The sequence below is a fragment of the Rhineura floridana genome, chromosome 1 (genome assembly GCF_030035675.1).
Source record: "Rhineura floridana isolate rRhiFlo1 chromosome 1, rRhiFlo1.hap2, whole genome shotgun sequence".
Taxonomy (NCBI): domain Eukaryota; kingdom Metazoa; phylum Chordata; class Lepidosauria; order Squamata; family Rhineuridae; genus Rhineura; species Rhineura floridana.
The window spans coordinates 229,834,905-229,847,887 of NC_084480.1; the positions used below are offsets into that span (position 1 = coordinate 229,834,905).

At 44.4% G+C, this 12,983-nt stretch overlaps 1 protein-coding gene across 2 annotated transcripts in view; it reads right to left on the reverse strand.

Annotated features, from left to right (window-relative positions):
* The window catches only part of SOCS6 (suppressor of cytokine signaling 6), a 43,783-nt gene extending 40,677 nt beyond the window's left edge, over nucleotides 1–3,106 (reverse strand). The window contains exons 1-2 of one of the 2 annotated variants that reach the window (XM_061594614.1): nucleotides 2,157–3,106; nucleotides 1,364–1,441 (exon numbers count right to left, since the gene is read on the reverse strand). The gene's annotated coding sequence lies outside the window, so the exon portion shown is untranslated. The remainder of the gene's footprint in view (nucleotides 1–1,363; nucleotides 1,442–2,156) is intronic. The other variant, XM_061594604.1, reaches the window with a different exon arrangement.
* Between the last annotated feature and the right edge of the window lie 9,877 nt (nucleotides 3,107–12,983).

Genomic DNA, 12,983 nt, shown 5'->3' on the forward strand with positions numbered 1-12,983 from the left:
AGGCATTCAAGAGGCAGCTGGACAGCCATCTGTTGGGAATGCTTTGATTTGGATTCCTTATAGGCCCCTTCCAACTCTACTATTCTATGATTCTATGAAAAACAAAAACAAAACCCAAAGCAAACAGGGAGCCCATTTTGCAACAAAGGTATCCTCCCCATCTGCTGTTCCCACTGTGGAAACAGGACAGAATACTAGCACTGGTCTGGATTTACGCTGCTATAGCATCAAAAATACAATCAGATTTTTTTTTTAAAAAAGTATGAAGAATTCCCTGTGCACTGTTTCTCTTCCAAAGGAATCAAAGCTCAGAATAATCAATGGCTGTGTCAGTATGCCTAACCAAAATTCCTTCAGAGGCCATGGTAGAAGAAAAGAATTTTGAACAGATTTCCTCTACCCTACTAATAAATTGGGCCACTATGCTGAGGAAGGAGAGGAACGGTAAAGAAGTACCCCAATCTTTGTTTAAATTGTAGATTGATTAGTGATTACTCAATTATATAGAACTGGCTTCTTCCCCGCCCCCACCCCACACTTTATACTTTGCATAAGATCTCAATAAACATTTTTATTAAAAGTCATTATTTTATTTAAAATATTCAGTACAACCCCAAAATTATATTCGGTCTGTCAGCTGCCCTACTTAAGTTTGTTGGGGTAATTTGGATTCACATTTTACTCCTGTGTTAACACAATGAAGAGCAAAAGGGGGGGGAAGATAACTGGCTAAATAATTTTACAGAATAAGTTAGAACATGGACATTAATCTTAACTGGATAGTACTCCATCTGGAATCAAAGATACCAATATTAAACACTTTACTTGGAAGTAAGTACCTTTGACTTCAGCTGGATTTGCCCCATTTTGATTAATGGCCCTTTTCTTCTTTGTCAGAACTTTGTCACTCTCTATGTCCGTAAATATATGGCATATATATCTGGTTCCTGTGTCAATACTATGATGGACAGAAATAGTATGAAAAAAAAAAGTTTAGAAAAAGTTGAAATACAAGGTCGTTAAAAAAAAAAAAACTTTTACTGGATCACTTCTGCCCAAAGAGTTCTGTGACATTTGAAAACTGGCCTGCTCCTAGACTAAGTTTATATCTATTTTGAATGTTCTACACTTTGGAACCTGAAGGTCAGTCACTGTCTACTCAACAAGTCTGAGACAACTTTTCAAGATGGTGGAAGATGGAATTATGTGCTCTATTAATGAGTGTTTACATGAGAAAAATCACTGCACTCAATCTGGTTGTGAAACGAAGAGGCCTAACTCAAAACAGAATCAATTATCTATAAACTTCTTTCTGATGTGGGGAAGAAGAAAGGGGATCGGCATGGCAGTATAGCATGTATACCTGAGAGTTTTTCAGATCTCTTCCCCTTTTTCTTCCAGCATGCTGTTGCTCTCTCCAGCTGAAAGGAGAGTCTAAAAACTACACAGGAAAGAAAGCCAAAACAACAAGGCATTTAAACCTTGATTCTGAATATCTGAAACTGCGCAGGGTGAGGGAGTGAATATTTGGGGTCCTGGTTGACAAAAACTAAACAAACTGTTTAGGGGCGTAACGCTGAGAAGAAGTTTACAAGAAGGGCTCTCACAGATATCCTGAAGTGTAAAAGTAACCGATTCAGATATAGGGGCGTTGTTTAGGATCGGGGATAAATAGGATAATTACACTCCTGACGGCGCTAAAGCACACATCCCACCCATTCTTGGTCTCTGGGCACTTGTTATTGAGGGGAAGGTTGTGTGTGAGAACACCCGCTACATTGCGGCTGAGATGGAACTGCGGGGAGGGTCCCCTAACAGGGCTAGCACGCTGCCTGCCTTCATCCTTTTGCAGGCCCTAGCATAGTCCCGTCTCTCTCTACCTCTCTCCATAGGCCCCAGGCGTGCAAATTCTAGTTCCAGATGGAACAAAAGGAGAGGGCGATGCTGTGCAGGGCAAGGCGAACTGTGGCCGCGCCAGCCAGGAAGATGGTTCTTACTGGAGGCCGCGGCTTCTCTTACCCTGGGCCTGGCTCCCCAATATCCACCGCGTCCTCGATTTCCCCTGTGTTTGCAAAACATGCACACTGGCCTCGGAGCAAAAAAACCTCTTAGAGGCGGGACAGGGGCAAGCAATGCTTATCCAAGGCTGAACTCACCGGGAGCTGCTGCTGCGGCTGCTAGTAACGGCGGCGGCGGCCGTGCTGCGTGGAGTCCAGGCCGGCCGGGCTCGAGCGCCGGCTCCGCCTCCGCCAGGCTTCCTTCTCGTCGGTCGCCTCCGCCGCCGTTTCCTCCTCCTCCCTGCTCCTGGCGTTGCAATTTCCTCCACCTCCTCTTCCCCCCCCTCCTTCCCCCCCGTCTTCGGAGGGGCGCGAGGAGGGCAGCGAGGCCGCTACCGCCGCCGTCAGCCCACATACAAGAAAGCTTCAAGCGCCTGCAGCAGCCCGCATAAGAGGACGGAGCCCAAGTCGGCGCTCTCCCGCTCGGCCTCTCCTGCCTATTCGCTGTCCGCTGAGTGCCTGCTGGCTCCCCCTCTCCACACATACGCGAGGAAGCCCCTCGTCGCCTCTCTCCCTCCTGCTGACCCCCGCAGGCATTCCCTCCCTTCTTTTGTTTCTCAGTCCTGCCTTCTCTCGTGGTGGCTGGCGTCAGGGTCGCTTTACTCAGCACAGCAGCTTTTCAATCCCCCTCTAAACGTACGCTCAGCTCTTAACCTGGGACAGTAAATGCTTTTCTCCACTTCGCACTCACTCACTGGCTGTCTCTGCATTTTCAGTCTAAGAGCTTGCGCCTCATCCTGCCCGGAAGGGGAGAAAGCGCACCTTTTTCCTTACAAGTCTAGCTGCGGCTCTGTTCTTGTTGAAGCTTCTTACCTGCCTGCCCAGTCAGTGTGCTTAGGATCGCGAGTCTTACAGGGAAGGAAGTCGCACTGGGACTAATTTCTGCCCAACATTTTCATTTACGCTGTGCTGATCGTACAAATCAGGGATGGCATAACAAGAGAAAACATTGCAGGGCCAAAGAAGGGACCAGAGTTTGTGCATGTGCTGGGAAAATGTCCATATAGGGTCCCGGACGGATGGATGCGACGCTGGCAGGAAATCGGGGAGCATACAAGCGCAGCTGGGGACGTGAGAGATTTGGCAGGGAACCTGAGGGAAGCAGTGTTCGACCGTGGTAATCTTTGCCTGGGGAAGGATTTGGATGCTGGGAGGTGGCTAAGAGGATGGCGGGGGTGGTCCTAGGGAGGTTCTCGGCAGGGGAGAGGCGGGGCAAAGTGGCAAGTGGCTTGGGAGGAGTGGGAGGGAACGTTGGGCATGTCATCATGTGGGAATACTAAAGCCTGATACGTACACGCTGCCCAATGAGGGAGTCCGATGTAGGGGTGTAGTTGTCTGGGGTCTCAGGGATGCTAGATCCCTTACTGTTTTGAGAGCAGGGTCCCAATGTGTCCAATATCCTACAAGCGATTCAGCATAAAAGGGGAGTGTGTTGGCCAGTGAGAAGGATCTTCCTTCCCCTTTCCTACTGATTGGATTCAATCAGAGTAAAAAGAGGTGAGTCAGTCACTTAGAAGACTCTCCTCAGTAGCTAATGCAGTCCTCTCTCATGCTTATTGGCACCTAGGGATGTCTGTTATTGTGGGAGAAGGTGTCAACAAGGATCTCATTCTCAACTCCACAGCAAAAACGGGGGAGGGGCTGTGACTAACATGAAGAGACCCTGCAGTTCTGAATTTGCCTCTATGCTAATGGTTCCATGCTGAGGTGCTACTAGGCCAAAACTATAACTGATGGCAGCTCTCCAGAGGTGCTGGGGAATCACATAGATGAATCTTTTCTTAAATGAACAACTGGAAGTTTAAAACAAAATAACATAGTTTAACAGGGAGCTTGCTGGATCCCCCCCCCCCATGCTAGCTTTTTACTTGCTACTTGCTGGAAGGTAGGTGAGCATTCAAAAAGGTACACACCCCAGCCATATATTTTACCTCCTGTGGATACTCATGCATCTATAGATCAGAGGCACCTCCAGACAACCTGCGTATTGAGCATTGTGACGTCCTTCCCCAGCACCACCTGTGAAGCTCTCACTTGTGGCTACCAGCAGACAGGATCATCAGGTTTATTTTTACCTTTCACCGCACTAGCACAGATCTCAGAAGATCCCCCTGCCAGGCCTTACTACCCAACACTCTGTATCTCTTATAACCTTTAGACTGTGCCTTAGTCTCTGCCAGGCTATCTAGATACCTTGTGTCTATGGGTATAGGTAATTCCCAACCCCCCCTGCAGCCTCTTGCACTGAAGCTTACAGCCCTGGGTTTCTCTGTGGTACTGGATACAATATCTTTTCCTCCGCTGCTGCCACCATTTGATACAACTGTTCAGCCTTGGTTACTTGCTATCCCCCCTGGTTTGTGTTTCCCAGCTGAAGGAATCAGGCTTTTGTTTAACCAAGAAATATTTATTTAGTATTAGAAATAACAAGATTACTTAAGGAATGTTTCACAAGCTTATGGTTTCATCTATATTCTGTTATGTACTTGACTTCTTACTAATTGCCTCAGAACTCCGACTCACTCTCAACAACAACAACAACCTCCAAACACCACCTCACAGCCACCACCTCAATTCACCACCAAACCTCCACCCAGATTCAACTGTCATTCTTCCATTTATACTCCCAGCCATTCAAATGCTCAGCCAATCATTCAGCATTCTACTGCTCATGTACTCCCCCTCCTCTTTCACTCCACTTACCATATATCTTCTATATAACTAGCACTTAACATATTTACAACATAAGCAGGAACATCGCAAGCATTTATCCTGATTTGCTTGGTCAGAGCTTACCCAGATGCTATACCAGTGGTTCTCAACCTTTATGAGCACGGGACCCCCTTTATAAGCTGGAAAAAAATTGTGACCCCCTCCCCCCAGGGAAACAGGCTGGCTGCCAAGAAGGAAGGGGGAAAGCAGCCTTTCTTTGCAGGCTTGCTTCTTTTTGCTTCACAAAAAGCCCTCTCCTCTCGTTCTAAGCAAGGGCGTTGCCAGTAGTGGCAGTGCAAGGAGATGGGAATCAGTGATAGCAATCACCTCTTCTTCCTGGTAGCCCCACCCTCAGCCTCCTTTGGTATCTGCCATGTATTGTATAGGCAGATGCCTGCCCTTAGTGCGCCTGAAAGATGCTCTGGCACTTCAGGAAAAGGCCTCCCCTCTCGTTTGGAGCAAGGGGGAGGTGTCATCTGCAGCGGCAGTGGAAAGCAGGCAGTGTAGAGGGAGTGTAGACTTTTTAAAAAATAATAATAAATAATTCATTTCTTTACTGTTCATGGCCCCCTCTGGATTATTTCGCGGTCCCCCTGGGGGTCCCAGCCCCCAGGTTGGGAACCACTGTGCTAGACCATGGGCTCATCCAGACGACTGCAAAATGTGTGACATGCCCGCTATGTGTGTTCATTATTTTTCAGTTGTCCAAATGATGTCTCATGCTGTTACGCACTTTCACAGGTTAAATTCGCTCCTTGCAATACCGGCAAAAATGCGATTTGCTGTTTAAAATTGGGAATAATCCGCTGTGCCTTCAGCAGATAGGATGCAATACCGCAGACTTTACAGCTGATGGGTGGTTCTTGGGCATTTCCCTTTGCCCCTTCTCCTCATTCCAGCCAATCACGTATCTGCACTTTTGCGCATGTGCGAGAATAAGCCCGGGAAAATTTATTTAATTTATTTATTTTTATTTAATTTATTTATTTAATTTAATTTATATACCGCCCTAAGCCCGACCAATCATCGCAATGGTGGGGTGTTGGGGGGGGGTTCTGCAACTACTGCGCAGATGCATTTTATTTTTTGCCAGCCAGCAAACTGGGCGGCTGCTCTGGGTGAGATCTGCAATGCACAGCGAGCGAGAAAGGGGCTGCTGTCGGTTTCACACCTGCCTCCGGAAAGCTTTGTCAATTTCATTCTACCTGCTGGGGGTTTTGTTTCAAATCATTTTGCCAGCAAAAGCCTATCACACGGCCGCCGCCGCCTCCTCGTCCTCAGCTCCCCTCCCCTCCCCAAATCTTATCAATTGTCCCAAAGGGAGCAGCGGGCAGCCCACCCCTCGTGTGTGCTCCTAGGTGGGCTTGCCTTCACTCCGGGAAAGCTGGCAGGCACAGCTGGTCTCAAGCTGCAAACAGTGGAGGGAATTCATTTTACCTCGGCGTGATATACTTTATTTGTTTGGTGCCATGGCTTAACCTGCTTCAGTGGCTTTAGCCTCCCCGCCTCCCCTTCCCCCGCCCGCCACTCCTGCAAAGACCTGTTTGCTCTGTGTGTGTGTGTGTGTGTGTGTTTAAAAACAATAAACTCCAGTGTGTGTTTAAGGAAAAGAGAGAGGAGCGGTTGCTTTTGTGTAAGGGTAGAAAAGCATACAGTCACTTTTGCAAAATATCACAAAACAAGCCAACCAAAATGTAGTAATTATTTGCATATAGGCACCTTGCGACACCTTGGAGAAATAAGTGCAATTGCCAGCGTGTGTATCTGCTTAGAGACTGGAGAACCATAGAGAATGAAATTGACAAAGCTTTCCCGAGGCAGGCGTGGAACGACCAGCAGACCCTTTCTTGTTTGTATTTGAGATATTATGCTTAAACGAATGTGTGCTTTTCTGCCTTTATGGATATTTAAGGAGATACACACGCTGGCAATTGCACTTAATTCTCCAAAAAAGCAAGAAACATGAACACCCCCCCTCCTTCTCCCTTTCCTTCCCTGGCAAAATGATTTAAAACAAAAACCCCAGCGGTAGAATGAAATTGACAAAGCTTTCCGGAGGCAGGCTGAAACCGACCCCCCCTCCTTCTCCCTTTCCTTCCGCAGCGAGAACTCCTTTACAACCATATTGTGCTTCATTGCAAAGGGGGAGAGGAGCATACGTCATTTTTTTGCTGACCAATTGGTTGATGGGAGAGGTTTTAGAGGCGGAGCTTAGAAAAAGCGAAAAGAATGTAGGGATCTTACTGCTGCATGTGCGGGTGCAAAAAAGCGTTTTTTTTTAATTGGGAAAGAGCGAACTAAAAGGCAAAGTGAGGACTATCAGATGACAAACCGAATATGGAAACTGTGGATTATCCCGCTCCGTTTGGATAAGCCCATTGTCTGGGCTTTATGGAGCATTTGTTCTGGTTTGTTTGCAGGCAGTTTTACAAGAATGAACATTCAACCTGATTTGCTTGCTTGGTGTTTATACATCTTCTTGTTAATCATTTGTTCATCCCACGCTTGCTATGCATTTCTGTGTCATTTTCTTAACAGCAAAAAAATCATTTTTTAAAAAAGAAAAAGTGGATTTGTTGCCCCTGGGCAACAGAGCTCTTTAATTGTGCAAACCTGAATTTCTGGTATGCACTTGAATCCCCCAAAATAATGCCTCTGAGGAAAGGAAAGCATACAGTAAGGAGCTTGTGGATCAGTTCACTATTGCAAAGAAAGAAGCAGGACATGGGAATGGAGTTTGGTTTGGTAGGGGGGTGTAAGGAACATAGGAAACTCTCTGATAGCAGAGCAGATTAGTTCTCCATCCAGCTCTTTGTTGTCTGGCAGTAGCTCCCAGGGGAAAGTCTTTCATATCATTTGCAACTTGATCCTTATAGCTGGAGATGTCAGGGTTTGAGCCTGAAGCCTGAAGCATGCAAAGTATCTAATCTACCTCTGAGCTATGGCCTCAGTCCTGTTGTCATAGAAGGCATTATATTGAGAAGTGAGTCAGGTCTGTTAGACCTCTGCCCTGAGATAATTCTCTGTGGGATTGTGTGTGAGCGGTCCTTCCTCATTGGTTGCTAACTGGGGGATTTGGTGAAAGAAAATGCTAGAACTGAGAAATCATCATTCTAGTCTTTGGTTATTGTGATGGTTGGCTATCTCTTGGGTGCATGCACCCACACAGATGTTTTGATTCCAGTTTCATTTTACAACATAGGGGAATAGCAACAAGCTTCACCTGAACCCCCAAACCCCAGCCATCAAAGCAAATATCAGAACATATCAGTTACACAAGCAGGAGACCCCCAACAGCAAGTTCCTTGGCTCACATTAAATGTATTTATTTGTCTTCTGCCTCATCAATAGACTTTTCAATGTAATTTAGTGCTCTTGATGGTATTTGGCAGTGTATAGCAGGGATCTCTATCACTGTTGTCCATGCACTGGTAACCTCCGGGCTGGATTACTGTAATGTGTTTTGTGTGGAGCTGCCCTTGAGGTTGGTCTGAAAGCTGCAGCTGGTGCAAAATGTAGCAGTGCATCTGCTCACTGGGACAGGGTATTGCCAACATGTTACTCCACCGCTGAAAGAATTGCACTGGCTGCCCATTAGCTATAGGCCACGTTCAAGGTGCTGGTTTTTGTCTACAAAGCCCTATTCAACTTGGGACCAGGATACCTAAAAGATCATCTTTTTTCTTACCTATATACCTAGTCGATCACTGTGATCTGCAGGAGAGGGCCTCCTGCAGATATCATCGTATCAAGAGGCCTGCTCTGTACAACATAGGAAGGGGAACTTTAGTGTTGTGGCACCTACCCTTCGGAATTCCCTCCCCATAAATATTAGACAGCTGCCATCTCTTATCTTTTCAGCGCCTACTGAAGACCTCTTTCAATAAGCCTTTTAAGTAGAGGCCTTATTGCAGTCTGAGTCTGTTCTGAAATTGCTTTTTAAGATGTTTTTTAAGATTTTTAAAAAATATTTTAAGATGCTTTATTTCTGAAATATTTTAAGATGCCTTTAGTGTTTTGTTCTTTGTTTACTGCCCGGGGCTCGTTCGGGGAGGAAGAGTGGGATAGAAGTTTAATAAATAAATAAGAAATAGAGTCCTTTGCATGGGCTTGTTGGTCCTCTTTTGAGGTGGACTCCTCTGGACTACCACTGTTTTTCAGGGGGCAGGGGTGCACATATGCTCTGACCCTTGTTTCAATGGCTAAGGGTTTTTTTGTGGGGTACAACCTGCTGTTGCTGAAATGATTTCAGACAGCAGTGCTGGGGCAATGGGGGAACCATGTGAACACTCATTCCTTGTTATAGCATGAATGCACACTAGAATGTTGTGAATTCACTTTCAAAGAAGAGATGACTATCATAGCTTTGGGATACTAACGTGTGTGTGTGTGTGTGTGTGTGTGCGTGTGTGCGTGCGTGCGTGCGTGCATGCGTGCGCGCCTTGCAAAAGTAATCAGACCCCTGACCAATGTTCTCATATTACTGACTTACAAATGGTACACTGTAATTTTGTTCTGTATGATATTTTGAATTGAAACACTGAAACTCAAAATCAATTATTATAAGGTGTCTGATTTGGATTTTGTTTTAATTTAATTAAAACCAGTGATTGAAGTGCCACTGAACACTTGCGGGTACATTTAGGGAAAGAGACTTCTTATGCTTGATAGCAAAGAAGGAAGTGGGAGATAATGGATGAGATAAGGGGCACTGAGAAAAAATGTATCACATTAAGGGATATCTCAGTAAAGTTAGTGCTTGCTTATTGAGATAAGAACATTGGAAGTGGAGCACTTATGGGACCAGGAGGTAGGATTAAATGCAGCTTGCAGAAGGTATTTGCAGCATTTCCAGGCAAAAATGGTGGATATTCTGCAAGAAACGCAACAAAATATTACATGCTTGTAGTTTGAAGGCATTTATAGGATCCTCAATTTTTATCCTACAAAATATATCTCCTTTGTTAAACTTTTTTTTTTAATTCATACTAAGTTGTTTTGACTTTTAAATGAATATTTTGGACTAGATCAAGAGATGTATTGTGTCTTTTATGCGGTGTTTTACAGATTGTAAGCTGTGGGCATGGATTGTCTTGCTTCTTACTGTTTTTATTGATCTTATGTAAGCCCCTCTGTTAGCCTTTTCCACTGAAGAGCAAGGTAAAAAATATAAATGCATCTCTGCACATGCATATGCATAAAAGGCATTATGGCCAATTTGCACAACCATTTTTCTGCTATAAAATCACTTTCTGGTAGAATGAACTCACAGCAAAACCCATATGTAACCTATTCTTGGGAATAATTTACCACAGGTTCTGCTGTCAACAAGTGTCCATCAACCCTTATTAGCCTTGAAATACAGATCTATATCCTGAAGTAATGTGTCTTAGTCAGGGCCGGTACCACCCTGCCCGGGGGCCCTGCTCCCAGCCCCCCCAGACTATGTGGGACCGCTCCACCTACCTCTTCTCTCTTTCTGTGAATGCCCTCAGCACTGGGCACACAGATCACTGCCATCAACCAAGATGGGGGCAGAGGCTTCTCTAAGGGGCTCATACCCCCACCGCCATCTTCGTTGATGGCAGGCATGCGTGCTACACTGCGTATGTGCACATGCCTGCCATCAATCAAGATGGGGCATCAGCCTCTTAGAGAAGCCTCTGCTGCCATCTTAGTTCATGGCAGCTGTGCGCACAGCATGCAGGGCATTCACAGAAAGGGAGGAGAGGTAGGTGGAGTGGGCAGGCGCTGCAGGTCCGCATGGTCTGGAAGAGGGCTGGGAGCTTTGTCTCTGCGATCTGAGGCAGGGTTGGGAGTTGACCCTGCTGAGGATCACAGAAGGGGAGCGCTACCCATCCACCCTAAAGAGGGTCCCTTCAGGGGCCCCTCCGGGCTGCAGGGGTCTCGGCCATGGCCCATCCTGGCTGCCCTTTGGCGCTGCCCCTGGTCTTAGTAGTAGGCTATTTGCCAGTCATGCAAAGCCTGTAATATAGATTTTATGGCTTCCTCAAATTAACAATAGCTAAAGTCTTTTGCTTAAACTTTCTTATCTTACAAATACATATTACACTCTGCAAACAGTGCAACCATACAGCACTTTTATTTTTCAGAAGCAACATTAACATTGTTTATTATTGTCTTAATTTCGCATAATAAAAATTTAAATCTGGTGGATTTGGTCTTCAAAGCAATGTACACTAATTTTAATTAGCTTCAAATTCATATTTTTCCATTTATGCTACATATGTATTAGAAATTGCATTTGTTATACTCTGCTATTATAACATTCTTATGTTCTTTGGTTCATTTTAAATAGACTATTTGCTGCTGCTATATTGCACTTATAATGACAGAATATTGGAAGAAGCAATAAAAGTTTGTCAATGGTAGTAGGAGGACTCATTTTATTAGGATGCTTGTCTAATTTCCAGATGCTTACTTTGAAATATACAGAATTTTAATACAATATTTTAACAACAAAAATGTCCTTGAACAATTTGAACTCCAATTTAGCATTTGGAGGTCACATTTACCTTGTTGACAAAACCTCAGCATCATGGCAAGATACCCCCCTTTGACACATCACCCAGTTATCCAAGGTTGTTCCATTTGGTTAAACACACTCTCTCTCTCTCTCTCTTTTCACCCTGGCTTCAGCAGTGTTCTCACTATTTTTTCTATTATGGTACTGCTGTTTTTCTGAAACCACATTCCTTCATCTTAGCTAACCTGCAGATGGTTCAGGTAGGGAAAATAATATAAACCTTCTTTGCAGATTAAAATAGAAAGAAAAATAGAAATCTATTAAATACTAAATAATATAAACGTTCCATTTGCTATTGGAAAGCACTGCATTGAATCCAGTTAAGTCATACTCAGAGTAGACTCCTTGACATCAATGGATATGACTAATGCAAGCTAAACAATTTTTACTAGTGGTCCCCAGAAAGTATTTTTTCTATGGGTATTCACTAGAATTAAGGTACTACTTATTGGACAAGTAAATATTTAATCCTCTGTGTTAATGAAATTTTTCTTGTGAATTATCAACCAATATAGGTAATTAAAAATATTTTTCAGCCTGGTCCAGGGCTGGTCCAAGGCATTTTTCTGCTTGAGACAAAGGCTAAGATGGTGTCTCCACCCTCATTCTATATACAGAAGCCAACTGGAGTGGCAGATGAATATTATGTCACTATTGACAACATGATATCATTTATTAAATTTCTATCCCACCTTTCTTCCCATGACAGCTCAGGAAGGCATTCTGCATTGCACCAGAAGGCAGTAGGCTAGTTATTGTAGTGCAGGACAATTCATGTGAAGGACAGCTCTGTCCTCCAACAGAAGGAAAAACTAAGGAACTGTGATCACTGTCCACCAGCATCTGACATCTGAGGCAGTAATCTTAAAGTACCTAATGGTAGAACCACCCCTGCCAATAATCTATTCCTTTATGAATACATAACAAGTAAAAGCCATAGTCCAGAAATACAGGGATTTTTGTGACAGTACTCACTGGTACAGAGTACCAGCACCTCTTTTTTTGCTGCCCATGCCTGCCATTATGTGCTGGCACCCACAATACCTTTATAAATATATGAGTACCTGCACCTCCTAGCTTTATACAGTTGATGTTAGGAAGGGAGGGACTTGCTGAGTGAAGACGGCTACAGCAGCTCATTGCTATATAAATCCTTGCTCTTCGCTTGCATTGTCGTTTGTAAGTGGTAAAAACATCCAGAGACGTATCAGGCTGGCTCTTCTGTCCTCTCAGATACCTCATATCTGTTCATGCCCATCTTCATTTTTTTCCCAAGTTTTGCAGAGAGAGAGCTGTTGGATATGGACTGATAAGAACTGAGGCTACTAAGATCTGTGTTGCACTGAGATTATATACATTCAATATGATTGTTTATTATGTACTTGTGCCATAATTTTTTGAGAACCAAGTTGGAGGTACAATCTTAATGCTACATTGAAGTTAATGAAAATGAAATGCATTCTGTTGTATAAGGATTTTAAAAACAACAACAACCAAGTGACTTAGTTTAAGTCAAGTTGGAACTCTTCGGTGAACATGGAAATTGAACCAGTCTTTTAAGTTCCAGACACAGACTAAACACAGCTTACATTTTTCAATCTAAGCCTGTTTCATCTGGCATTTCACATCTCTGATTTCCACTACACTGCACTGATCAAGTAATAATT